Source organism: Lactuca virosa, chromosome 6, assembly GCF_052849685.1.
Source record: "Lactuca virosa cultivar CGN04683 chromosome 6, Lactuca_virosa_CGN04683_v6, whole genome shotgun sequence".
NCBI lineage: Eukaryota > Viridiplantae > Streptophyta > Magnoliopsida > Asterales > Asteraceae > Lactuca > Lactuca virosa.
The window spans coordinates 16,690,001-16,716,283 of NC_136431.1; the positions used below are offsets into that span (position 1 = coordinate 16,690,001).

Here is a 26,283-nt window from a genome sequence, read left to right on the forward strand (position 1 = left end):
GTGTAGTCATCGACTTCTGACACGACGAACATACGTGCCTTCTTCTCTTTCTTTCACCGCCTCATCTTTTATTTTCAGAGGGTTTTCTTATTCGTCTGCTCCCATCTTCGATTAAAGGTTCCATCACCGTTCACATGCTTTTCTGGTAAATGGAATTGATCCCCAAAATACACAGTCTCTTCTCCTCTTCTCGCCTGACCATCTTCCCTCCGCTTGATCTGAGGTTTCTTCTTCTTCTTCTGAGAATCGTTGACCTACACCAACTCCTACCCTAGAGAGCAAGTTTCAAAATCGTCGGCCCCCACCACCGGATGTTCCACGTTCAAATCGACGATTTAGGGCTTCCGACTTATGGCTGAATCGGTATGTGTTTCATGCTCTGTGATTGATTTTTAAGTGTATGATTATCAACGATCGATTCTCTCTGTTAACGGCGTCATAAACACTTTTTCCTCTAGGTTTATGTGATTATCAACGATCGATTCTCCTACCGCTTCTTTTGGTCCTTCCATAACCGCTACCTCAAATCGATTCTCCTCTTCACAAAACCAATACTAGGTGATTCTCTCTCTCTCTCTCTCTCTCTCTCTCTCTCTCCCTCTCACTTTATCTGTTCCTCTATCTCTTTCTTTTCCAGAAATCATATCTCTTTCTTTCTGTAATCGATTATGGCTCCACGCATTTTTCTTCCCAGTGCGGTTTCTTTATGTGTGTTTGTTGTATCTGGACATCTCCTTCAACACGACATCAAAATTAGGTTTCTACGACACCTACCGATAGAGAACCGATATTGGACAGGAATCCACCGACATGGACTTCTTTCATGCCTTGCGAGCCTTGAATTCCGGTCATTTACTCTTCGTTTTCCCTTCTTCTTCAACATCTGTGGGATTGGAGGACTGTTTCACTCTACACACAGGTGTGAAAGGTATTGTTTCTTCTCTCAGCACAAGATTTCGAATAAGCAGTTAATGACTTCATCTCCTAAATGATTTCATCTCCTAAAGCAAGTTTCCACTGTAGGTAAATGATGTCCAACAAGTTTTTTTTCCTGTTGGTATGATTTCTGTAATTTTGATGATTACAGACCTAGAAACACGCCATGGGTTTTGGAAAAGAAATTGTGAAGGGAGCATATGAGTACAATGGATTCAGTTGGGTAATTGATTTTGACTTCAATCGACACTTTCTTTTTCTACCAACTCTGTCTGCTTTCTCTACTTTGTTTCTGAGATTGGAATTTGCTCTTCTTATCAGCTTTGCTTACCACATGTTCGATGAAATACCTTTGAGGCATTCACAACGATTGTAACCAGCTCATAAGGTTTCTTTTGCCATCCAGTCTTTGAATGTTAAAGAAAATATTTTTTGAAGTTTCTATTAGTTTAATATAATTATTATGAAGCAAAAAATTGGAAGTATGATGCAGGTCAAATGGAATGCTTGCAATTTTGGGTCTCAAACCACAAGCTTACCAGCAATGGTTAGTTTAATTTACAAACTTTAACTTTTATTCAATATAATGATTGATTTGATTTTTTGAATAACCAAACTCACAAAATATAATGGAGTCTTGATAAAAATGTATATGTAGGCACAATTTGGGCAACAGCAGTGAAGAGTCGCTATTGGATTCTATTTTCAGTGTTGAAAGCTTAATTTGGGGTTTTTCAACACATGTCTAAAACATTAGCAGATGGAAACCTGTCTTTGGACAAAAGAGGTAAACTTTAAACATTTGTTTCATTAATCTTATAGTTTTTATTTTATATGTGACTTTCTATGTACGATTGTCGTTTTGTATAATCCTCATGGGAATATTAAAGAACATTGTATATTGTAATATGAAAACTAGCTTCTTTTAGTATGCGTTAATTGAACTTCATGTACCAGAACACCCTTATCTTTTGGATTGGACTAGAGCACCAGCAATTATTGGTTAAAATGATGATTTGTTCTTTGTAATGTTGAAGGGTAATCTTGACATTTAATATGCTTGGTTGTGACTGTTAAATTTTGTTATCAGTTAGTTGTTATATAAGTCACTTATACGGTGGTTAAAGGTAGTTATAGCGGTTAAAATTAATTGTCATCTTGAAGGGTTGTGATGGTTGGAGGTTATATATATATATATATATATATATATATATATATATATATATATATATATATATATATATATATATATATATATATATATATATATATATATATATATATATATATATATATATATGTATCGGATTTATGTAATTAGTGTCTCAATTAATAAAAAATGTTTATGTTCCTATGTTAACAAAAATCTCAACCTGCACACATATCACAGAAGAGTGTTGTATAATATATCAGCTGATACATTAAGGATGAGAGTATGAAATATATTTCTTATTGATTTTGATTTGTTAATTTTGGCTGCGGTAGCTCAAAATGGTAAGGTACCCATAACATATCCTGAATTATTGATTAACATTCCCATTTTATGACCTTTCTTTTAAATATTGCATTTTATAATAACTTTGTGCTTTTATATTGAAATAGCTATTGAGTCGACTCTCTTTGCTTGCTTCCAGACAAATGGACGGATCTGTTGTTAAGGTGGTCGTGGGGGAGGTTATCAAACTCTTATCAGCACTGATATGGAGAGAAAGCTTGACCATATGGTAAATTTTTTATAAAAAAATTAAAAACAATCCAATAATTATTTAATAGTAGTTAAAAAATAGATATAATTATATTTTATTGGCAGACATGGTTTTTTGAAGCAAAAGAAGATTGGATTCATTGGTAATTATTATAAATACAAAAGATTTATAGTTAAAAATCTATAAAAAAGAAAAATAAATAATAACTATAGTTATTTATATGTATGTTAATTTTTGTTTCTTTTTTGCTTCAGGAACACTTCTTATTGAGCCCAAGACTTTTAATACATCTTTATACAAGAAAAGGTGTTATTTTCTCCTTTAAACGTTAGATCATTATGTCCTATTGTGCTTATTGTTTTCATTGATTTGCAAACCTGAAGGTATGCCATGTATCTATGTTTGTTGCTCCAGGTCCATGGTTTGGGATGTCTAATGTTTCTTACCTTAATAAATATCGAACTATCAATGAACATGGAGTGAGAACATTCTTATTTTCTGTTGGGTGTTTGATTTTTCGTTTGATTTTGTTCTCTTCCTGTTTTACGTCTTTACGTCTCACCCATATCCGTCTTCTTTCACTTTTGTAGGATAACCCAATCGATTGTTCATATTCAACATCGATCTCATCCTTCTCTCACTTAAATACCAAACCGATGAACTCAGCTGGGCCAGCAAGCTGATCTCAGGGTCTTTCACTTATTTTTTACAGTCGACAACTGCATCAGGTTATATGAAGCATACAAGATGCACGCTGTTATTGCAATTGATTGTTGTTGCTGCAACTGATGGTCATCGAACCCAACTGCCATCAACTAATTTGGTTCAGGGGGAGACAGAAGGTGAGGGAAGACAGGAAAGAGTGTAAGAGCAGTTTGATTCCATCATTTGTTTCTGAATTTCACGATTTTTAGTGTTTTCTAAACTTATTGATTCTGTTCTTTGTGCTTTTTTAAGTTTTGAACACCAGCTGCTCGACAAAACTCCTCAACGAAAAATCTGGTCAAGAGTGTGTTTGTACTTGGAAAACTGTATCATCGATCTCTTCTTCCTAGATTAAACTTATATTTCTTACAACATGGTAAATACATTGGCACTTTTGTAGAATAACCCAATTGTGTTTTTGCTTCATTAGGAAAACACTCGGACATATGGTAGGGGTTCATTTTGATATCAGGTTGTTCAAGACCAATGGCTGACAGAGTTTTAGAGGTTAGTTCGATGACCATTAGTGTCTCGATCCCTCTAATCCCTAGATTTGTAATCATGATAACTTACATCTCGATTATGTGAATCATACTACCAACTCTACAAGTTTGATTTACTACAAGTTTTGTAGCTGATTCGTTTCAATTGCATTACTTTTACTTCTTTCTAGGCACACTCCATCGCTATGGATTCAACTTCACCCAGTCAAGTATAGTTATAGTTGTTGTTGATTTCATATTTCACATATTTTTGTTTGTTTCGTTTCGTTGCAGGTTTAATGAAGATTTCAACACTTCAAACTTCTGTTTGTAAGTTTTTTTTTTTGAATATTCTTTTGCGCTTTTTATTTATTATTGTTCTATAGTTGTAAATTTTGTTCTCTAATAGCAAATTACCTTTCAGTAAACCCAGACAACAAAGCTTACTTCAAATCAAGATTTAGAGTGGTATCAGCCACTTGGTCAGGTGTGTGGAATCTGTCGTACAGGAGACTAGAGGAAGGGAAACAATAGCCCGTACTCTGTAGGAGATTATGTGGGTTCGATTTCATTTCCAGGAAGAGGAGTAAAACATTTGAGAACAAATTGATGTCAAAATGACATTATCTGATAAAATTGTTGCTAGCAAAATCTGTTGCTGTCAAGTTGTACGAATTTTTACTGTTGTCTGTATGAAATATGTTATATTGATGGTTCTATGTTGTTTGCAGATGGATGCAATCGACGTTGACTATCAGTATGACCGGAATTATATTGAAGGTGCAAAGAGTGGTAGAAGATCATTTGTAAAGCAGCAAAGTAAAATAAAATTGACTCAAGCAACATACTTTACTGTAGCTACCAATTAGAACAATGTACTATACTTCCAAACAAAAGTGACACCTTCCGACCCCCGCAACGCGGGGGTCACCTTTCTAGTTATTATTATTATTATTATTATTTTTGATGTTGTTGTTGTGGTTGTTGTTGTTATTGTTGTTGTTGTTATTATTATTATTATTATTATTATTATTATTATTATTATTATTATTAGCGAAAACTGCAATAAAGTCCCTACATATTGGCCTCATAATCGATTTAGTCCCTATATTTTTTTTATTCAATTAAGTCTCAAATACCGGTAATCGTATTCAATTTAACCCTTTGACCCGGTCAACAGGTCATCCAACTTTCAAAAATTACATTTTTGGCCCAGATATCAAATTTTATTACAAATTTGGTCCAAAATTTACATTTTTGGCCAAAATTTTAAATTTTGTTACAAATTTGGTCCAAAATTTATCATTTTTACCCAAATTTTAGAATTTTATTATGAATTCATCCTAACTTTAGTTTTTTTTACAACTTTTTTTCTCAAAGAGTTGTTTCTAATATGTTTTTTCTTTATAAAATAATATTTATAAAAAAAAGTATTTTCACAAAAAAAATCTTATATTTTCTATATAAAAACTTTTTTGAAAAACTTTTTTGTATATGAAATATCTAGTTATAAAAATAGGTCTTTATTAAGTATATAAATATATACAAATCCGTTTTTATAAAAAAATGAATACAAAAACGTATTTTACAAAAAAAATGTATACAAACACCTATTTTATCTATATATTTTTATAAAATCGTGTTTGTTTACATTTTTTTTTTATAAAAACGTGTTTGAATAATTTTTTATATAATACGTGTTTGTATACATTTTATAAAATGTATAGAGACACGATTTTATAAAATATATACAAACACGTATTATATAAAAAAATATAAACAAACACGATTTTATAAAAAAAAATATAGATACACACCTATTTGTGTGTGTGTGTATATATATATATATATATATATATATATATATATATATATATATATATATATATATATATATATATATATATAAAGGTGATAGGTGTTTGTATACATTTTTTTGTAAAATACGTTTTTGTATACATTTTTTTTATAAAAACGGATTTGTATATATTTATATACTTAATAAATACATATTTTTATAACTAGATATTTCATATACAAAAAAGTTTTTATATAGAAAATATAAGATTTTTATGTGAAAATACTTTTTTTTTTGTATAAATATGATTTTATAAAGAAAAAACATATTAGAAACAACTCTTTGAGAAAAAAAAAAGATGTAAAAAAAAACTAAAGTTAGGATGAATTCATAATAAAATTCTAAAATTTGGGCAAAAAGGGTAAAGTTTGGACCAAATTTGTAACAAAATTTAAAATTTGGGCCAAAAGTGTAAATTTTGGACCAAATTTGTAATAAATTTTGAAATCTGGGCCAAAAATGTAATTTTTCAAAGTTGGATGACCTGTTGACCGGGTCAAAGGGTTAAATTGAATACGATTACCGGTATTTGGGGCTTAATTGAATAAAAAAATATATAGGGGCTAAATCGATTATGAGGCCAATATGTAGGGACTTTATTGTAGTTTTCCCTTATTATTATGAAAAATATAAATAAGAATACTATTTTTTGAACTTGTATTATTAATATTGTTAATAAAACATATAAATGCATTTAAATGAAAAAATAATGACATTATTTAAGGGTAGAGGTGGAGGAGATGGTGATGCTTTTAGCATTGAAATCATGAATTTCTGGTTGTATATTTTTACTTTGTATATGGTCATTTCACATTTGTTATTATTGTTTTCAATTCAGAATATTAATACTTCAACAATTTAAAAGAAATTGCATATTTGTAAAATTGTTTATAAATAGTTTAAGGTAGAAGGATTTCTCACTTTGTATATAAAATTGTTTAAGGTAGAATATTACTTTCCAAATCCAACAGATTCACTACAAACATCTACATAGGTAGCCCATATCAAAATTCAAAAGTATTAATTACAATATCTTGTTTAATAGAAGTAAAAGGAATAATTCAAAAGTATTAATCAAAATTCAAAAGTATTAATCCAAAAAACATGTCCTATTACTTTTTTATTAAACAAGATATTGTAATTAATACTTTTGAAATTTTGATATGAGCTACCTATCTATGTAGATGTTTGTAGTGGATCTGTTGGATTTGGAAAGTAATCATTATACCTTAAACAATTTTATATACAAAGTGAGAAATCCTTCTACCTTAAACTATTTATAAACAATTTTACAAATATGCAATTTATTTTAAATTGTTAAAGTATTAATATTCTGAATTGAAAACAATAATAACAAATGTGAAATGACCATATATAAAGTAAAAATATAGAAACAGAAGTTCATGATTTCAATGCCAAAAGCATAACCATCTCCTCCACCTCCACCCTTAAACAATGTCATTATTTTTTCATTTAAATACATTTATATGCTTTATTAACAATATTAATAATACAAGTTCAAAAAATAGTATTCTTATTTATATTTTTAATAATAATAATAATAGTAATAATAATAATAATAATAATAATAATAATAATAATAATAATAATAATAATAATAATAATAATAATAATAATAATAAGGGTTTTGTTTGCAGAAAAGTCCTAATATTTTTGTTTACAGAATAGTCCTAATATTTTTGTTTACAGAAAAGTCTCAATATTTTGGGTTAGTTTACGAAATAGTCCCAAATTAATTTGGTACCGGTTTCAACCGGTCAAAAAGGGTCAAACTGTAAATTTTTTCCGGTTTTCAGGACTTTTTCGTTCAAAACAAAATCTTGGGACTAAAGTGTAACTTTTTCGTTAATATTAGGACTTTTATGACAATTTCCCTTTGAAACATCCCAAAAATACAATCCAAAAATTTCGTTTTAAAACTTATAATAAAACCATGAATCATCCATCATCATAAAGAAAACCAAGAATCATGTATCTCAAAACATTATGTCAAATACTATGTCAAAATCATATGAGAAAAACATCAGAGTCTAAACATCCCAGGCTATAACTGTGGTGTGTGTCATGCGATCATCCCGAGCCCTTCCCCTTGCTAGTGGAAGTACCTGAAACCAAAACTGAAAACTGTAAGCACGAAGCTTAGTGAGTCTCACCAAACTACCACATACCATACACATATCATGCAACTAAGAGATACGGGCCCCACCCACTCCCATGGAGATTTGGGCCCCACCCACACTCCGCTGTCTAGGAGATTCGGGCCCCGCCCACACTCCGCTGTCTAGGAGATTCGGGCCCCGCCCACACTACGCTGTATAACATACATACAAGTATCACACAGACAACAAGTATATCTACTCCTATCAAACAGTCACATAACTATACTAAAATAATACTACGAGATTCGGGCCCCGCCCACACTCGGCTGCCATAAGATTCGGGCCCCGCCCACACTCAACAACTATCATATCACATATACGGATCGACCTTGGTGCCGTAGACCCGTTCCTACTGAAGGAAACTCACCTTGCAAGGCTGTCTGCAAAAACTCGCGGTGAGGAATATTTGATAGCTACTCCAAAGGCTCCCCGACTATCAATATCACAGTAATACTTAGTCAAAAATATGATAATCCTTCTCAGGGTAAAATGACCATTTTACCCTTGATCCAAGTCAACAACCAGGTCAAAGTCAAAGTCAAGGTCAACTCCCAGTCAACCCCAACTCGTCGACTTATGTCATAACTCGGCGAGTTCATGTACTACTCAGACTCGTGGTCAACCGAGTCAACTCGTCGAGTCCGTTCCCAGACTCGTTGAGTTCTTCCTGTCATAGCATCGGGACACAACGTATTAACTCGTCGAGTCCCTCCTTGGACTCGTCGAGTTCTTCAGTTTCCAAGTCCTAATCTTGCCCAACTCACTGAGTCATCTCCTAGACTCAACGGTTCCACTCAAACCAGAAAATGGGTTAGGGGTTCACGAACCGACTCGCTGAGTCACAAGAACAACTCGTCGAGTCCCTCATATACCAAATCCATACAGTCGATTCTAATCAGTTCCAATGCTTCCAACTCATAGATCTGGACTCCTTAGACTAGCATTACACCTAAAGTTGCTAACTTTACATGCATGCATGGCGTTATGAAGCTAAGACACCCACCACAAGCTAAAATGGAGGTCTAAGTCATGGAATAGGGCCATTGCTGAATAAAGGTGGCAACTTTGAGCTCCTAAAGCTCAAGAGTGCCTAGATCTGAAGTCCTTACATCCCCAAGAGTTCAAATCTCGGAATGACCTTGGAAATGGCCCAAAAGTGACAATATACAAGCTCAAATGAAGATCTAAGTGAATAGAAGCCAATGTATAAGTTTTATACCTCTATCAAGACATAAATGAGTCCCTAGCTCTGGATCTTCAGCCTTCCTTCTGCAACTCCAAGTCCTTGCTTCCTTCTTCTAGCTTTAAATCACAAAAATGGCAAGAAATAGCTCAAGATCACTCAAGGTTGATTAGGGTTTTGAGATTAGGGTTTGGAGGTGATGGAGGCTGGGGTGGAGGCCAGATATGATGCTTAAATAGGGTGAGAGCCCTAGAGATTAGGGTTTCATCCAGACTATCCTACTCGTCGAGTCAAAACTTGGACTCGTCGAGTAGCAAACTTAAAAACCCGCATATAATCTGCCTTCTACTCGACGAGTTAGGGCCACCAACTCGTCGAGTAGCCCTTCCAAAATGAATAAAATAAATAATTTGAATGCATACCAGGAACCAGGCGTTACAACATTCATATATTTTTGCATGCATATTGACATTCATATAGCATGCTACAATAAAAAAGAAGAAACAAACCTGATTGCACAGTAAGATTTTCATTTTAGGGTATAATCACTCCTTAGTTATCATCTTTGTTGTTTCATGAGGTAGGAATTCCAATAGACTGACACCATGGTTATCTGTTGGAGGCTAGTTAATAGCATCTCGTTTTGAGGAGCATAATGTACGTATGCATATAAACATACATATAAATACACATACATATGCATATGCATATACATACATTTGCCAATGCATACATATGCAAATGCATACGTATGTATATGCATATACATACATATGTATATACATATATGTACATTAAAATATACATACGTATGCATATGTATACATATGCAAATACACACATACGCAAATACGTATGTATGTATATACATATACATATGTATATGCATACATATGCATATGTATATACATGCATATGTATACACATACATATACACATACATATATATATATATATATATATATATATATATATATATATATACATATATATGAATATACATATATATGAATTCGCATATACATACGCATATGCATATACATACATGTGAATATAAATACATATACATATACATACATATGAATATGCATATACATATGCATGTGTATATACATATCTATGTATGTATATATACATACATACATACATACATATACATTCATATGTATATACCTACATATGCACATGCATATATATATATATATATATATATATATATATATATATATATATATATATATATATATACATACTTATGTATGTGCATACATGCAGATACATACATATGCATATACACATACATAGGCATATGCATATACATATACATACATATGCATATGCATAGATATACATATGCATACATATGCAAATACATACGTATGCATATACAAGTAAATGAACATGAGGTTTAATTTTATATTTTTTTGTTTTTGAAATTTAATTTATATTTTATTAATTCTATTATGTAGGATTATATTTTTTTTTATTTTTTAATGGTCTAAATTCTAAAATAAAAAGAAAGAATGTTCAAAGAGAAAGAAAATTCAAAGAGATCAGACCATTCAAGCAAATTTAAAATAATAGAAGTTAGTCCAGTCGAATGAATTAATGACAACTGGAGCTTAGGATCATCTGTGAGAAAAAAACGAAAATGATGAAAATCAGAAAGAAGAAAAATCAAATGATCCATTTGGCTTGCATACAAGAACGACTCCAACACAGTTTGCTGAAGCAATTAAACTGTTAAGTGAAGAGCAGAAAAAACTTGTTAAACAAATGGGATTTCGCTCGATGTTAGAAATTGATATTGATATAATACAATTTAAACTGGGACGTTATTTTAGACAATTTTAATGATTAGTGTTGAGTATTTGAGATATTGAAACTGATTTGGCATATTTGGTTATTTAGGGAAGCCTTTTTAGGGTTAATCATTTTATGATTCCCTACGGTGCCTTTACAGTAGAAGTTCTTAATCGAGCTCTTCTAAGGCATTGGTTTTATATTAAGGCATTGATTTTATATTTATGGTATATATTTATTGTTCCCTATAAATAATCATTAGGTTAACTTTTGGTACAGGTTTTTACCAGATTAGATTTTTCTCTGTACGTTCATGTCATAATCAATATACATAAAAACCTTTATCAGATTACTTGCATATTATGGTGATTGATTCTTGATTGTTCTTGATATTCCGCATTCGTCATCTAGGATTTATTCCCAACAAGTGGTATCAGAGCGGGTTCTTTTAGATCTCATCGATTATTGCAAGAATCGATCTTGTTTATGGCGATATTTTATCATGAATCTCACCTTGTTCTTCAGGTTTTGTAAGTTTTCTGAAAAGAAAAACTCTAATACCTCGCTTTATTGCAAAATCTTGTTCAGATATGTTATCTTCTACTCATTATTTCATCTGATTTGTTCTTGAATCGTGTTCTGGAAGAGAATTAGAGGGAAATTTTCGTTTTTATTCGAATTTTTGTGTTCATATCTACTTTATCTCTCTAAAATTTGTCTAATATCCGTTTTATCTGTCTAGAAACCATCTCATATCCGTTTTCTCTCTCTAGACTTCTTAACAGATCTACTTTCTTTCTCTTCAAGATCTGTCACTTGTTGAAGATCTAATGGATCTTTTATTCTGTAACTCCATTTTAGAACTTGGATTAAAGGTTACTAAACCAATCTATGGTGTAGACAAAGTGACTTTGTTTCATGTTCTTGGTGATTTTACGTTAAAGGATGTTACTAAGTTATACAATTTCTTTGTTGATGAGAAAATAACTGAATACTCATATGTTAATGAACATGAATTACAAAAGAATGAGAGAATAGTAGAACAATTTTGTATTATCTATGGACATTTAGATTGGGAAAATAAACAGCAGAAGTTAGAGAAAGAAAGAAAAGAAAAAGAAGATGTTATTGGTGTTCTTGGAGAAGTTCATGATGTTCTTCAAGTTTCTAAAGAAAAAGTGACCCAAATGTTCTTGTTGAGGGGGGGTCAAGTGTTTCAAATTTTTCAGAAGCTTCACAATCCGAATCTAGTAGTTCCGAAGAAGAATCTAAATGTAAAAATTCAGAAAATCATGAAAGTAAAGACATTTTGCTCTATTGGAACAACAACATATGATTTTTTGTGTTCTGATGATGTTTTTGAAGGACTGATTCCTTACAGAAAGCCAATAATTCAAGAAATTCAGATTTATTAAACTCCAAAAGTTTGTGTACCAAAGGTTTCTAATGTTCAGATTCAGAAAGATGAAGAGGTTGTTCAGATTTGAAATTCGTTTCTGAAGCCTAGAAATCAGAAAAGAAAGAACAAGAACAAGAGTAAAATAAAAAAGGTTTGGATACCCAAGGTACAAGTATCTAATGCATGTGAAAATCTTCAAAAAGCTGAAGTCAAGAATGTTCAAAAGAACTTCCATTCACATTTTTCTTCAGATGAATATGGTAAAAGTTGGAGAAAAGAGAAAAGAGTATTTGGTTGGTTTAATGAATTTTTTGGAAATTTTTGTTTTCCAACTAAAAAGCGGGTATTATTTTCAGAAGATGATAGATTTTCTTCAAATAAGTGGGTGTGCAAGAAACATACTTCAATGTTGAATCTTAAATGAGTACCAAAAGTCTCATAAAAGATTTTGTCCTTTATAAAAAAAAAAGGACAAAATCTTGTGAAGATTCAGTCAAAGATATTAAATTGTGTTGAAGAAATCAATTTTATTGATTTTTTAATTGTTGGAAATGATAAAAATGTGAAAAGTTGAAAAAGTGGGTTAAAAGTGACATTTTTCTGCAAAAAGAAGGCTGTCATCTGACACTTTTCAGCAAAAAGGGTACAAGTTGTCAGTTCACTGCAATTAGGAGGGTCAAATTCGCATTTATGCAAATCTTGGGGTTAAATTCGCATTTAGAGACAAAAATGAGTCACTTTCGGAATTAAGGGCATAATCTGCCATTTCTTTCAATTTTAAGGGCTCTTTTCGCATATGTAATATAAAGAACGAACTGATTTCTTTTTCTCCGGCAACTCAGTTTCGCATCTCAAATCACCGTCTTTGTCTCGCTCCGAACGGTTGTTGCTTGCGAACATTCGCAGGTCACTGTTCATCTACGAACGTTCGCACATTCGGATGAAATCGGTTTCGCAATTATAGGTTCGCAGTTCAAGGCTCGGCTGTTGCACTCGATTCGCAACCGGTGTTACTGTCTCAAAATTGAAATCACTTTCGGAGTTCCGGTCGGATTCGCAACTACACCACAATCGTGATCGGTATTTATGCATTCAGAATTTCTCGAATCGGAGTTCGTGGTTTAACAACTGCATTCGGAGATTGATCATTAGAGGGGCAAAAGATTCGCAATCGGCCTTCTAATCCAAAATCGGAAAACATCATAACCGAATTCGGATATGCACAACGGAGTCGAAATAGAAAATGGAATTATCAGAAATCAACGTCGTCAAAATCAGAAACGGGAATCGGGGTTTCAATCGGAATTGATTTGACGTTTCGTAATTGCAGAATCGATCAAATGAAATTGATTCGTAACTTCTTTGACTTTTTAGAGTCAAACAACGTGTTCATTCTCCGTTCCAGTGACGAAGAAGCTTCTAGTTTCATTTACAGCCCTCAATCTTTCACCATTTGACTGTTTCTACCCAATATTCCAAATTTCTTTTCAATTTTTGGGTTTTTATCATTTTAACCCCCTCTTGCCAATTTTTTTTTCATTTCTAGTCCTTTTCTTTGGTCTTATTCTTTTTAATCCCTTCTAAATAATTGCTTATTATTGTATTCTCTTGTCTAAATTTAAATATAGGAAAATACAAAATTAATTTTTGTTATTTTTCCGGTTTTATTTTTGAGAATTGCGAATATTCTAAAAAGGATTTATTTCATCAAATCTGACGGGTTTTGAAGATTGTTGGTAATTCTTCTTAACTTTTCGGATTCTCTCCATGATATTTGTTGAAGATTCAATGGGGAGTGATGATTATTCAAGGGGGAGTTCGTTTTTGGAAGACGATATTTGTTTCTCTCGCTTTGAATACCCCATGTGCTCATGAGTCTCACAATTTAGGGGAGAAATGCCAAGAAAATCGGAAATCGTGATCTTCATCAGTTTCAACATATAGGGGGAGATTGTTGAGTATTTGAGATATTGAAACTCATTTGGCATATTTGGTTATTTAGGGAAACCTTTTTAGTGTTAATCATTTTATGATTCCCTATGGTGCCTCTACAGTAGAAGTTCTTAATCGAGCTCTTCTAAGGCATTGGTTTTATATTAATGCATTGATTTTATATTTATGGTATATATATATATATATATATATATATATATATATATATATATATATATATATATATATATATATATATATATATATATATATATGTATATTGTTCCCTATAAAAAATCATTAGGTTAACTTTTGGTATATAGGTTTTTACCAGATAAGGTTTTTCTCTGTATGTTCATGTCATAATCAATATACACAAAAACCTTTATCAGATTACTTGCATATTATGGTGATTGATTCTTGATTGTTCTTGATATTCCGCATTCGTCATCTAGGATTTATTCCCAACAATTAGAAGATGATAATATCAACAAATCAAGTTGAAATTGAGATAACTAAACAATTAGTTCATGAGTTATTGAGCATTCCTATAGATGGAACCAATTTCAAAGACCTAGTTGAAGTTGATGATAATAACCAAGTTCTTAAGAAGTATTATCAACAATTTGGAAAAATTAATAAAATTTTCATAAGTAAAAATAAATTGTAAAAATAAGGAAAAGGAAACAAATGAAATGTTATTTAAATTAAATTTCATTTCATTATTTTTAAATACGATTGTCAAGCCATAGTCTAGTGGATATTGTATGATAAGGTTCATTCACAAATCGCTACCAGAAGTTGATTTTTCAAAGATTAATTGGTGTGGCTTTGTGTTGAATGCTTTGAAAGATTTAAAAAGGAAGTGGACTAGAAGAAGTGAAAAAAGTTATTATGTTAGACCAATAACTATTCTGCTTGTTAGTTCTTCATGTTGTTTGAATTATTTATTTAAAATTTTTAAATTAAAACTAATTTACTTAACCAATTTATTTGCAGCTTGCTTTTGTTAAAAAAAAAAAAAACAACAACGGTTCAGATGATGTTTTTGAAAGAAAAATTCCTACTATAACTTTTTGAAATTCAAAAATCGTAAAAGATAGACAAGAAGCTGAATTGAAAAATGGATGGTTTGGAAGTTTAGCTGAGAATGAAGATGAGAATTCAATTGAGGTAATTTTAATAAAAGTTCTTATTTAATATTTTAATATTTTAATAATTACAAAATTTTATAGAAAAAAATGTTTCTAAAATTTTACAGGACAAAATTAATGATATTGCCAAAAAGATTTCCATAATTTCTCAATACAAACAGATGTCATTTTTGTCTTAAATGAGAAATTGAAAAAGCATCCCACAAATGGAAAATTGTTGGAACCGAAAGAAAGAGTTTAATAATATATTAGATGGTTTAATAATGAATGATGAAGGAGCAAATGAAGAAATCAAATCCAAAAAACAAAGAAATGTCAAAAGAAAAAAAGTATGGATGGAGGTAATGAATATGAACAAGGAGCAAATGAAGAAATCAAATCCAAATAAAAAGAAAGGTCAAAAGAAAAAAGTGTGGATATAGGTAATTATAATGTTGAAACCAAATCACCAAAAAAAGAATCTCTTGTTAAAACTATTTTTTCATCAGAAAATATTCAACAAACACCTACACAAATGAGTCCTTACTCTTCATATGTTTTGCAGGTAATATAGTATATTTAATTTAAATTTTATAACTTCAATTTTTTATTATAATGTTGTAAATATTGTACGAATTTCCAAGTGTTATTTATCATATTGAAAGATCAAAACCTGAAGGTTCTATTGCTACTCTTCCAATGACTTCAATTCCATTGATAGAGAATGTCAACGGAAAATGAGAAAAAAAAAAGAAGTTTCTGCATATATGTGCCCCCTTTCATGAAAAGAAATGTTGATATAAAAAATCAGTTGGATCCTAATGAAATCAAAGTTTCGGATAGATTATTTCCTCTTTTGGTGATCAAAGGTATATTTATGTTAATTTTAGTTAAAATTATATATATATATATATATATATATATATATATATATATATATATGCTTATGTATGTATATGCATATTTTTGAATATACATGTGTGAATATATATATATATATATATATATATATATATATATATATATATATATATATATATATATATATATATATATATATATATATATATATATGCCTATCTATTCATATTTATATGTATCCATATGCATATTTATGGATATGAACTTTATAAACAATATAATATTATGCATATGTATGTATATGCATATTTATATGTATGCATATTCATATGTATGTAAATGCGTATGTATGCATATGTATTAATTTAGTTTTACATTCAAGTTTCCAATTTTTAAAACTGATGGAGTAAATATTACAACAAGAGTTGCATTAGAAAGTTTAATCCCAGAAACATCAGTTGTTGTTAATTGTAATGATGTATGGTCTATTGTTTTGAATTTTGGAGAACAATGGAAAGTTGTTGAATCTCCATTAAGATTTTATTTTGGAATGTCATTACTGGTATATAATTTATATAATTAAAATATATAATTGTATAGAATTCCATCACTGTTGAATCTTAATTTTTCTTTTTTTTTGTTTTTTAGACGAATGCTATGAAGTTTGAATCTGATGTTGACATTACTTATTTGGATTTTTCAAGAGCTTTAAATGAGATTATGATTAAAGATAAATGAATTTTTTTTTAAGAAAATGGACATCATAAGTAATCTTTTACATTTATCTATGTATTCTTAAATACATATAAACATGTATATGTGTATATATTTCATATATATATATATATATATTACATTTACTTATGTATTCATACATACATATTAACATGAATATGCATATATTTTCATATGTTTTTATTCACATGCATACATACATATGTATATTTATTTATATTAATTCCTATACATATATAATCATAAGCATAGATGATAAAATGCGTTCATATGTTTTCTTTTTTTATAATTCTAACATAATATTATGTAACATGAATTTTTACCTGTTTTTTCAAGCAATAACTACTATTTAATAGTTTTTGATATTTCAAAAGCATGTGTTTATATTCTTGATAATCGGAAAAATACTAATGAAGATTTATATGGTGGTGTTCCTGAAATAATTGTAAGATTTAATTTATTATTACATGTTTTATTTGCATTATAATTTGAATAATAATAACATGAAATTTATTGTCTTTCAAGTTCAACTCTTTTCAAAATATTTAGATGAAATTAAACATAAGAATGCAAAGAAAATAACGAAAAAAAATGAAAATATTGAGAAAATGAAATGGAAAAGGGTACAAAATGACAAGGGATTCTCGAATATTTCTTATGAGGCATTTGGAGACATTTGTGTGTGCAATCAAATTTAACGTTGAATTGAAAGCAGAATCAAAATATCAATTAGAGCAGTATGGAGTCTCAGAAAAAAAAAATATGCAACAAACAGTTTACTATGTGATGTAAATGTAAACAAGAATGTTGTATTGAAGGAGGTAGAAGATTTTGGCAATCTAAAATCAGATCAAAAGGAGCAGATAAAGTTTGATACTTTTAACAGGAGGCTAGAAAGGATGAATATGATATGATAGTTAGTTGTTTTGTTTTGAATATTTTTTGTTTAAAGTATCTATTGTTTAAATATATTTTGTTATGGGAAAACAATTATTGGGATTTTATAGAATGAACGGTATTGAACTTAAATTAGATATTGGAATGAACTTATAATAGCTATGTAATCATTTTCCATTACACATATGCATACACATACATATACATACACAAACCTATATATATATATATATATATATATATATATATATATATATATATATATATATATATATGCATATGTATGGATATACATACATATGAATATTCATACATATGCATATAAATATAAATATGAATATACATACACATACACATATGAATATGTATATACATACATATGCATATACATATGTGTAACAACCCAAAAATCCAAATAAAATTTTTCATTTTTAATCAAGGTTTACATCCATAAGTTTGATACCAAAAATCCAATACATAATCATCATTATCATACAAAATCATCAGAGTGTCAATATTAGTGAATTCGGAAAATAGTGGAGAGTGAATGTTGCGCCATCAAGCCGGGACCTTCCCCTTTCAACCGGAAGTACCTGAAACCACAATACAAGCTGTAAGCTAATGCTTAGTGAATTTTTCCAAAATGACACATACCAATCATACAAATGGGCCCAGCCCTGGGGTTCATTCCAACCCAAAACAAGTATGGGCCCCGCCCTGGGGTATATTTCAACCTAAACATATCACAGTGGGCCCCGCCCTGGGGTATATTTTAACCCATTATATCATACTGGGCCCGGCCTTGGGGTATATTTCAACCCAATCACAACATGTAACTTACAACAACTAGCATACAACATAAATGGATATTGGGCCGGCCTTGGTGCCTTAGACCCAAAGTTATAGTGAGAAGACTCACCTTAGACTGCTGATAAAAAAAATATTGCCTGGCTACTGGTCCGGAAATCTCACACTCCAAAAGCTCTCCAAGATGATCTACATGCAGGATCTACAAGCTCTCCCACGTTCAAGACTTGCTCACCACTTCCTTCTCCTTGCTAACACACCAAAAACAGGTTATTTTAGGCACTTTCAAGCTCAAGAATCACTCTCAAAGGAACTAGGGTTTTAGGGACATTTAAAGGCAATGGAGGGTGGTAAGGAAGGGGTTCAAGGTCATAAATGAGCTTGAATAGGGCTCAAGTCCGAGAATTAGGGTTTTAGCCTTCGGCCTCGTACGCCCCGCGTACGAGCCTCTGCTACCCCATGCATCCTCTTGTATACGCTAAGCGTACACACATGTACGCCAAGCGTACGGAGGGTCCTGCTTTGCAACTTAAAAGTTCATCAAGGGCCTAAAATAAAATACCTGGGTTTTGGATGTTAAAACTCTTCCCCACTTGAATTAGACTTCGTCCTCGAAGTCTGCCGACGCAAATAAATCTGGGTAATGCTCCCTCGTCTCGTCCTTCGGCTCCCAGGCCCATTCAGAGCCCCTTCGATCCATTCCCCACTTTGTTACGAAGAGCTTTGGTTTTTCTATCCATAACTGCACTGAGCTTCTCAACGTAGTTTAGGCTCTCATCCACCTGAATATCATCCAACAAAATAACTGCAGCCTCATCTGATACACACTTCCGCAACTGAGACATATGGAAGGTGTTATGGATCCGACTGACCTCATCAGGGAGATCCAACCGATAAGCAACCTTGCCAACTCGGCCAGAAATCCTAAATGGACCAATGAATTGGGGACCCAACTTGCCCCTCTTTTGAAAGCGGATGACACCTTTCCAAGGTGACACCCTCAACAATACGAAATCTCCCACCTGAAACTCAAGAATTGATCGGCGTCGGTCCGCATAGCTTTTCTGATGACTCTGTGCGACCCGCAGCCTGTCGCGCACCTACTGAATCAACTAAGTGGTCTTAAGGACCACTTTGATGCTTCCCATGAATCGATAGCCAACCTTCCCCCAACAAACTGGTGTCCTACACCTCCTTCCATACAACATCTCGAATGGGGGTCAGTCAGTACTAGCATGATAATTGTTGTTTTACGAGAACTCTGCTAGTGGGAGGTAAGTATCCCAACTCCCTCCAAAGTCTAGAACGCATGCCCGAAGCATATCCTCAAGCGTCTGGATCGTACGCTCGCTTTGCCCATCGGTCTGGGGGTGGTAAGTTGTACTGAAGTGCAGCTGAGTGCCTAACTCCTCATGAAAATTCCTCCAAAACCTGGAGGTAAACCGAACATCACGGTCCGGGACCACGGATACCGGCACTTCGTGCCTAACTACCACCTCCCGAACATAGATATCCGCTAACTTCTTGGCGGATATACTCTCAGCAATCGGAATAAAGTGAGCACTCTTGGTCAGCCTGTCCTCAATAACCCAAATAGAATTAACACCCAGCGCTGTCCTGGGTAATTTCGTGATAAAATCCATGGTGATCTCCTCCCATTTCCACATGGGGATGGGTAACGGCTGGACCTTTCCGTGGGGCCTCTGATGCTCGACTTTGATCTTTCTACAGGTCAAACACCGCTAAACAAACCATGCAACTTCCATCTTCATGCAGGGCCACCAGTAGCTCAATCTCAGGTATCGGTACATCTTCGTGGCCCCCGTGTGAATAGAAAACTTGGACTTATGAGACTTCTCCAAAATCCTCTGCCTCACCCCACCAAATGCTGGAACCCAAACCCTACCACATTAAGTCAATAATCACCGGCTGTCTCTGACAAACAATGGAACCTGCCCCCTAATCCAATCTTCCAATTTTCCTTTTTCAATCCTTCTACATGAGCCTCCTTAATCATATCCATCAATGGTGAGGTAACCGTCATCCTCAAACATATATCTTGGATCGGAGTACACGCTTCCTTACGGATCAAAGCATCGGCCACCACATTGGCCTTCCCGGGATGGTATAAAATCTCACAGTCATAATCTTTTACCACATCTAACCACCTCCTCTTCCGCATATTCTAGTTCGGCTGATCCAACAAATACTTCAAGCTCTTATGATCGGTGTAAATAGTACACCGGACCCAATTCCAAATCATGAGTGGGGTAATTCGCCTCATGAGGCTTCAACTGCCTCGATGCGTAATCAATCATACGCCCCCTCTTCATAAACACAGCTCCTAAACCCGAAATAGAAGCGTCGCAATAAACCACAAAGTCATCCAACCCCTTGGGTAACGTAAGAATCGGGGCCTCCCACAATTTCTGTGTCAAAGTCTCAAAGGCCAACTGTTGATACGGACCCCACCAAAAGGTCACATTCTTCGTGGTTAGACGAGTCAAAGGCACTGCAATCTTGGAGAAGTCCTGGATAAACCTCCGATAATACCCCGCGAGGCCCAAGAAACTCCAAATCTCAGATGCGTTCTTTGGGACTTCACAACACATCACAGCCTCAATTTTGGCTGGGTCCACCAAGATACCACCCTGGTTGATGATGTGCCCCAAAAACAACACCTTACGCAACCAAAACTCGCATTTGGAGAACTTAGCAAAAAGTCTCTCCTTCCTCAAGGTCTCCAATACCTCCCTCAAATGCTGCTCCTTGGTCTAAGAGTAGACCAGGATGTCATCAATAAAAACAATCACAGACTGATCCAGCATCGATCTGTATACTCGTTTCATGAGATCCATGAATGCTACTAGAGCATTGGTCAGCCCGAATGGAATCACCACGAAATCGTAATGACCATAACGAATTCTGAAGGTCGTCTTCTGTATATCCTAATCCCTGATCCTCATCTGATGATATCCTGACCGAAGATTGATCTTGGAAAACCAAGATGCACCCTGGAGTTGATTGAATAAGTCGTCGATCCTCGGAAGCGGGTAACGGTTCTTCACCGTCAGCTTGTTCAGTTCCCGATAATCGATACACATCCTGTGTGACCCATCCTTCTTTTTCACAAACAGGATCGGTGCCCCCCATGGGGAACTGCTCAGACGAATAAAACCCTTGTCTAGCAGCTCCTGCAGCTGCGTAGACAACTCCCGCATCTCAGGCAGTGCTAGGCGATACGACGCCTTGGCTATCGGAGCCGCACCAGGCATCAAATCAATTTAGAACTCAAATTGCCTCTCGGGAGGCACTCCCGGCAACTCCTCAGGAAAAACATCGGGAAAGTCCCGCACAATAGGTACTCCGCTCAAATCTGTCGTGGTCTCCACCCTCGAATCCGAAATATAAGCCAAAAACCCATAACAACCCTGCTGAAGAAGCCTCCTAGCCCTCGCTGCTAAACAGAGAGTTGGCCCATGTGAAGCTCTCTCACCAGCAATGACTACTTCTCCCCTACTTAGGGTTCGAACTCTCACCAATTGCCGCTCACAATCAATTACGGCCCCATTGGGCCCCATCTAGTCCATCCCGATGATCACCTTCAATCCCCTCAAGGGAATCGGTACCAAGTCGATAGGAAACCTCTCGTCAAACATGTTCAGAATACTCCTACGGAATACCCTCGCAGCGCTCACAGTACGATCATCAGCGATCTCCACCTCCAGAGGGGACTCTAAAGTCCCCGGAGCTTCTCGAAACTTCTTGATGAGCGCAAGAGATACAAAAGATCGGGTAGCCCCCGAATCAAGAAGAACATGAGCCGACAATCCATTGACCAAAAAGGTCCCTATACAAGATCATAACAACATAAGCATAATAATAAAACAATAAAGATAGAGATAAGTCACATACCAGTCACGACGTCCGACGCTGGTCGGGCCATCTGTAATCCTCATCTGTGGTCAGCTGAAACGCTCTGCTCTTCACTGCAGGATCCTCTGCCTTGCCCTGGCGGCCATCTGTAATCCTCAATGTGGCGGATACAGGCGCCACCATTGCTCCTCCAGACAACCTCGGACACTCGGCGTTTTTATGACCGGTCTGGTTGCAGTGAAAACAAATCAAGGCCCTCTTAGGGTTGTCCTTGCTCATATGGCCCGCCTGAACACAACCAAAGCATCCTGATCCCACTGATCGACAAGGTCCATTATGCGGCTTGCCGCACATAGCGCATCGGCCCCGGCCTTGCTGGCCTCTACTGTGAACATCGGAGGTCTTAGAATTCTTAGCCTGACCCACTCCCGTCTGAACCTGCTCTGGATTCTACTTCGTCCGAAGCTCTAACTCAATTTCCCGCTCACATGCCTTCTCAATCATGTCATTCAGGGTTTTACACCCTGAGAAACTCACAAACTCTCAGATATCACCCCTCAGCATAGAATGATATCTCGTATTCCTCATCTCCTCATCTGCAGCGTACTGCGGGATCAACAACGCCCTCTCCTTAAACTTGGCGGTAATCTCCGTCACAGTCTTTATGGTCTGGTGAAGGTCCAGGAACTCCCTCACCAGCTATTGCACCTCAATGTCCGGTGCAAACTCCCGATCAAACCTCCAAACAAAATCCACCCACGTCATCACAGTCATACCTGTCGTCCCTACCTTGCGGGTAACCTCCTCCCACCAGTCCCTCGCTCGGTCCCTCGGCATACTAGACACAAATCCTACTTTTTCCGCATCGGGGCAAAAGCTCGTGCGCTGAGCATTCTCCATGTTAGCGATCCAGTGGCGACTAGCGATGACGTCTTTAACCCCAAAGAGCATAGGCGCACCACACGCCTTGAACTCCCGGAATGAGGGAGTTCGAGTCCCAATCTGACCCGCAACGATCTCAGCTAGAAAAGACCTGAGCCGCTCCACCATAATCTCCATGATCCCCTCCTTGACGGTACCGAAAATCACCGGGGTAACGTCAAGGATGCCACAAGTAACCTCAGTTGTGATAAGCTCGCGCAACCTCTCATCAATTGGCTCTGCACCAGAGCCTGAACCTGATCCCGAACCCGAATCTCCTCGTGTAGCCATGACCATCCTCAACTGAAAATACAACAAAGAATACAACTTATAAGGAATTTCGAAGGAATTCCTCCCCTACCAGACTCCTTAGAGCTTCCAGGTCTGTCCTTGTCTCGGGTACAGGTCCTATGCTTTCAGTAATACGAGCACAATACTACCTTCCACACCTACATGTACCTTCCTCGAGGCCATACCTGATACCTCTAATTCAACCAACCATAGATAGAACATGACCTACAGAACACAGTACATACGCATATCCTAGACTCTTCTAGGATTTCTCAATCCTCATAGAACCAGAAACCTCAATCAACACCGCAGGTTGCCTTATGCATGCAAGTTATACATAGATAGAATCACATAGACTGTCAAATAAAACTTCTACCCTAAGACCACAACCAAACAAGGAACCGGAAATAAGGTAGAATCCATCATTCTAGGGCTATGCAATGCTAAACATATACAACTTTGAAAGCATACACTTAGCAAATAAAAAGTCGACAATGATTCCAAGAAATATATTCATAGCATGGTTAAATTTTAGGAAACACTTACTTGAGCTCGGCCGATTTCGCGCATTACACTCTCCTTTTGTACTTAAGAAAACTGTTTTCATAAAAACTTGACTTTTGTTTCTTTTCAAAAGGTTTACCATTCCTCAATTTGAGTTCTGACACACCCGAGAGTGTGCCCGAATCCCTCAAACCAATGCTCTAATACCAACTTGTAACAGCCCAAAAATCCAAATAAAAATTTTCATTTTTAATCAAGGTTTACATTCATAAGTTTGATACCAAAAATCCAATACATAATCATCATCATACAAAATCATCAAAGTGTCAATATCAGTCAATGCGGAAAATAGTGGAGAGTGAATGTTGCGCCATCAAGTCGGACCCTTCCCTTAGAACCGGAAGTACATGAAACCACAATACAAGTTGTAAGCTAATGCTTAGTGAATGTTCCCAAAATAACACATACCAATCATACAAATGGGCCCAACCCTGGGGTTCATTCCAACCCAAAACAAGTATGGACCCCCGCATTGGGGCCTCTCCCCGGGGTAAATTTCAACCCAAACATATCATTGTGGGCCCCGCCCTAGGGTATATTTCAACCCGTTATATCATATTGGGCCCCGTCCTGGGGTATATTTCAACTCAATCACAACATGTAACATACAACAACTAGCATACAAAATAAATGGATATTGGTCCGCCCTTGGTGCCATAGACCCGAAGTTATAGTGAGAAGACTCACCTCAGACCGCCGATAAAATATATTGCCTGGCTACTGGTCCGGAAATCTCACACTCCAAAAGCTCTCCAAGATGATCTACATGTAGGATCTACAAGCTCTCTCACATTCAAGACTTGCTCACCACTTCCTTCTCCTTGCTAACACACCCAAAAGAGGTTATTTTAGGCACTTTCAAGCTCAAGAATCACTCTCAAAGGAACTACGGTTTTAGGGACGTTTAAAAGCAATGGAGGCTGGTAAGGAAGGGGGTTCAAGGTCATAAATGATCTTAAATAGGGCTCAAGTCCGAGAATTAGGGTTTTAGTCTTCGGCCTCGTACGCCCCGCGTACGAGCCTCAGCTACCCGATGCATCCTCTTGTGTACGCTAAGCGTAGCCCAGCGTACGAAAGGTCCTAGTTTGCAACTTAAAAGTTCATCAAGGGGTTAAAATGAAATACCTGGGTTTTGGATGTTACAATATGCATATACACATACATATGCATATACATATGCATATACATACATATACATATGCATACACACATACATATGCATATTAACATATATATATATATATATATATATATATATATATATATATATATATATATATATATATATATATATATATATATATATAATATAAGTATACATATACATATGTATGTATATGCATATGTGTATGTATATGTATATATATGAATAATCAAGATAGCATAATGAGTCATTACATTCTATTCCATTCCGTGAACATGTTTTGTTGGCATTTAGAAACAAAATTGAATGCCAATATTAACTCTATTCTATAATCGATACACATCATGTGTGACCCATCCTTCTTTTTCACAAACAGGATCGGTGCCCCCCACGGGGAACTGCTCAGACGAATAAAACCCTTGTCTAGCAGCTCCTGCAGCTGCGTAGACAACTCCCGCATCTCAGGCGGTGCTAGGCGATACGACGTCTTGGCTATCGGAGTCGCACCAGGCATCAAATCAATTGACAACTCAACATGCCTCTCGGGAGTCACCCCCGGCAGCTCCCAAGGAAAAACATCGGGAAAGTCCCACACAATAGGTACTCCGCTCAACGCTGCCGTGGTCTCCACCCTCGAATCTGAAATATAAGCCAAAAACCCAAAACAACCCTGCTGAAGAAGCCTCCTAGCCCTCGCTGTTGAACAGAGAGTTGTCCCATGTGAAGCTCTCTCACCAAAAATGACTAGTTCTCCCCTACTTGGGGTTCGAACTCTCACCAACTACCGCTCACAATCAATTACGGCCCCATTTGGGCCCCATCTAGTCCATCCCGATGATCACCGTCAATCCCCTCAAGGGAATCGGTACC

At 34.9% G+C, this 26,283-nt stretch overlaps 3 long non-coding RNA genes across 8 annotated transcripts; all 3 read left to right on the forward strand.

The window, feature by feature from the left end:
- Positions 1-1,084: 1,084 nt before the first annotated feature.
- Positions 1,085-2,602, forward strand: LOC145118775 (uncharacterized). 2 transcript variants are annotated; one of them, XR_013713444.1, is made up of 5 exons: positions 1,085-1,159; positions 1,258-1,324; positions 1,430-1,483; positions 1,595-1,723; positions 2,571-2,602. It is a non-coding gene; the product is annotated as an uncharacterized LOC145118775 (long non-coding RNA). The 2 variants fall into 2 exon arrangements; XR_013713443.1 differs by having other exon boundaries at positions 1,258-1,483.
- Positions 2,603-2,929: 327 nt separating this feature from the next.
- Positions 2,930-3,749, forward strand: LOC145121256 (uncharacterized). Of its 5 annotated transcripts, none has more exons than XR_013714566.1 (4): positions 2,930-2,948; positions 3,057-3,142; positions 3,233-3,506; positions 3,600-3,749. It is a non-coding gene; the product is annotated as an uncharacterized LOC145121256 (long non-coding RNA). The 5 variants fall into 5 exon arrangements; XR_013714564.1 differs by having other exon boundaries at positions 2,933-2,948; positions 3,057-3,121; XR_013714567.1 differs by lacking the exon at positions 3,057-3,142 and having other exon boundaries at positions 2,931-2,948.
- A 30-nt stretch (positions 3,750-3,779) lies between these two features.
- Positions 3,780-4,359, forward strand: LOC145122791 (uncharacterized). The gene is made up of 3 exons (XR_013714734.1): positions 3,780-3,854; positions 4,124-4,159; positions 4,254-4,359. It is a non-coding gene; the product is annotated as an uncharacterized LOC145122791 (long non-coding RNA).
- Positions 4,360-26,283: the final 21,924 nt, after the last annotated feature.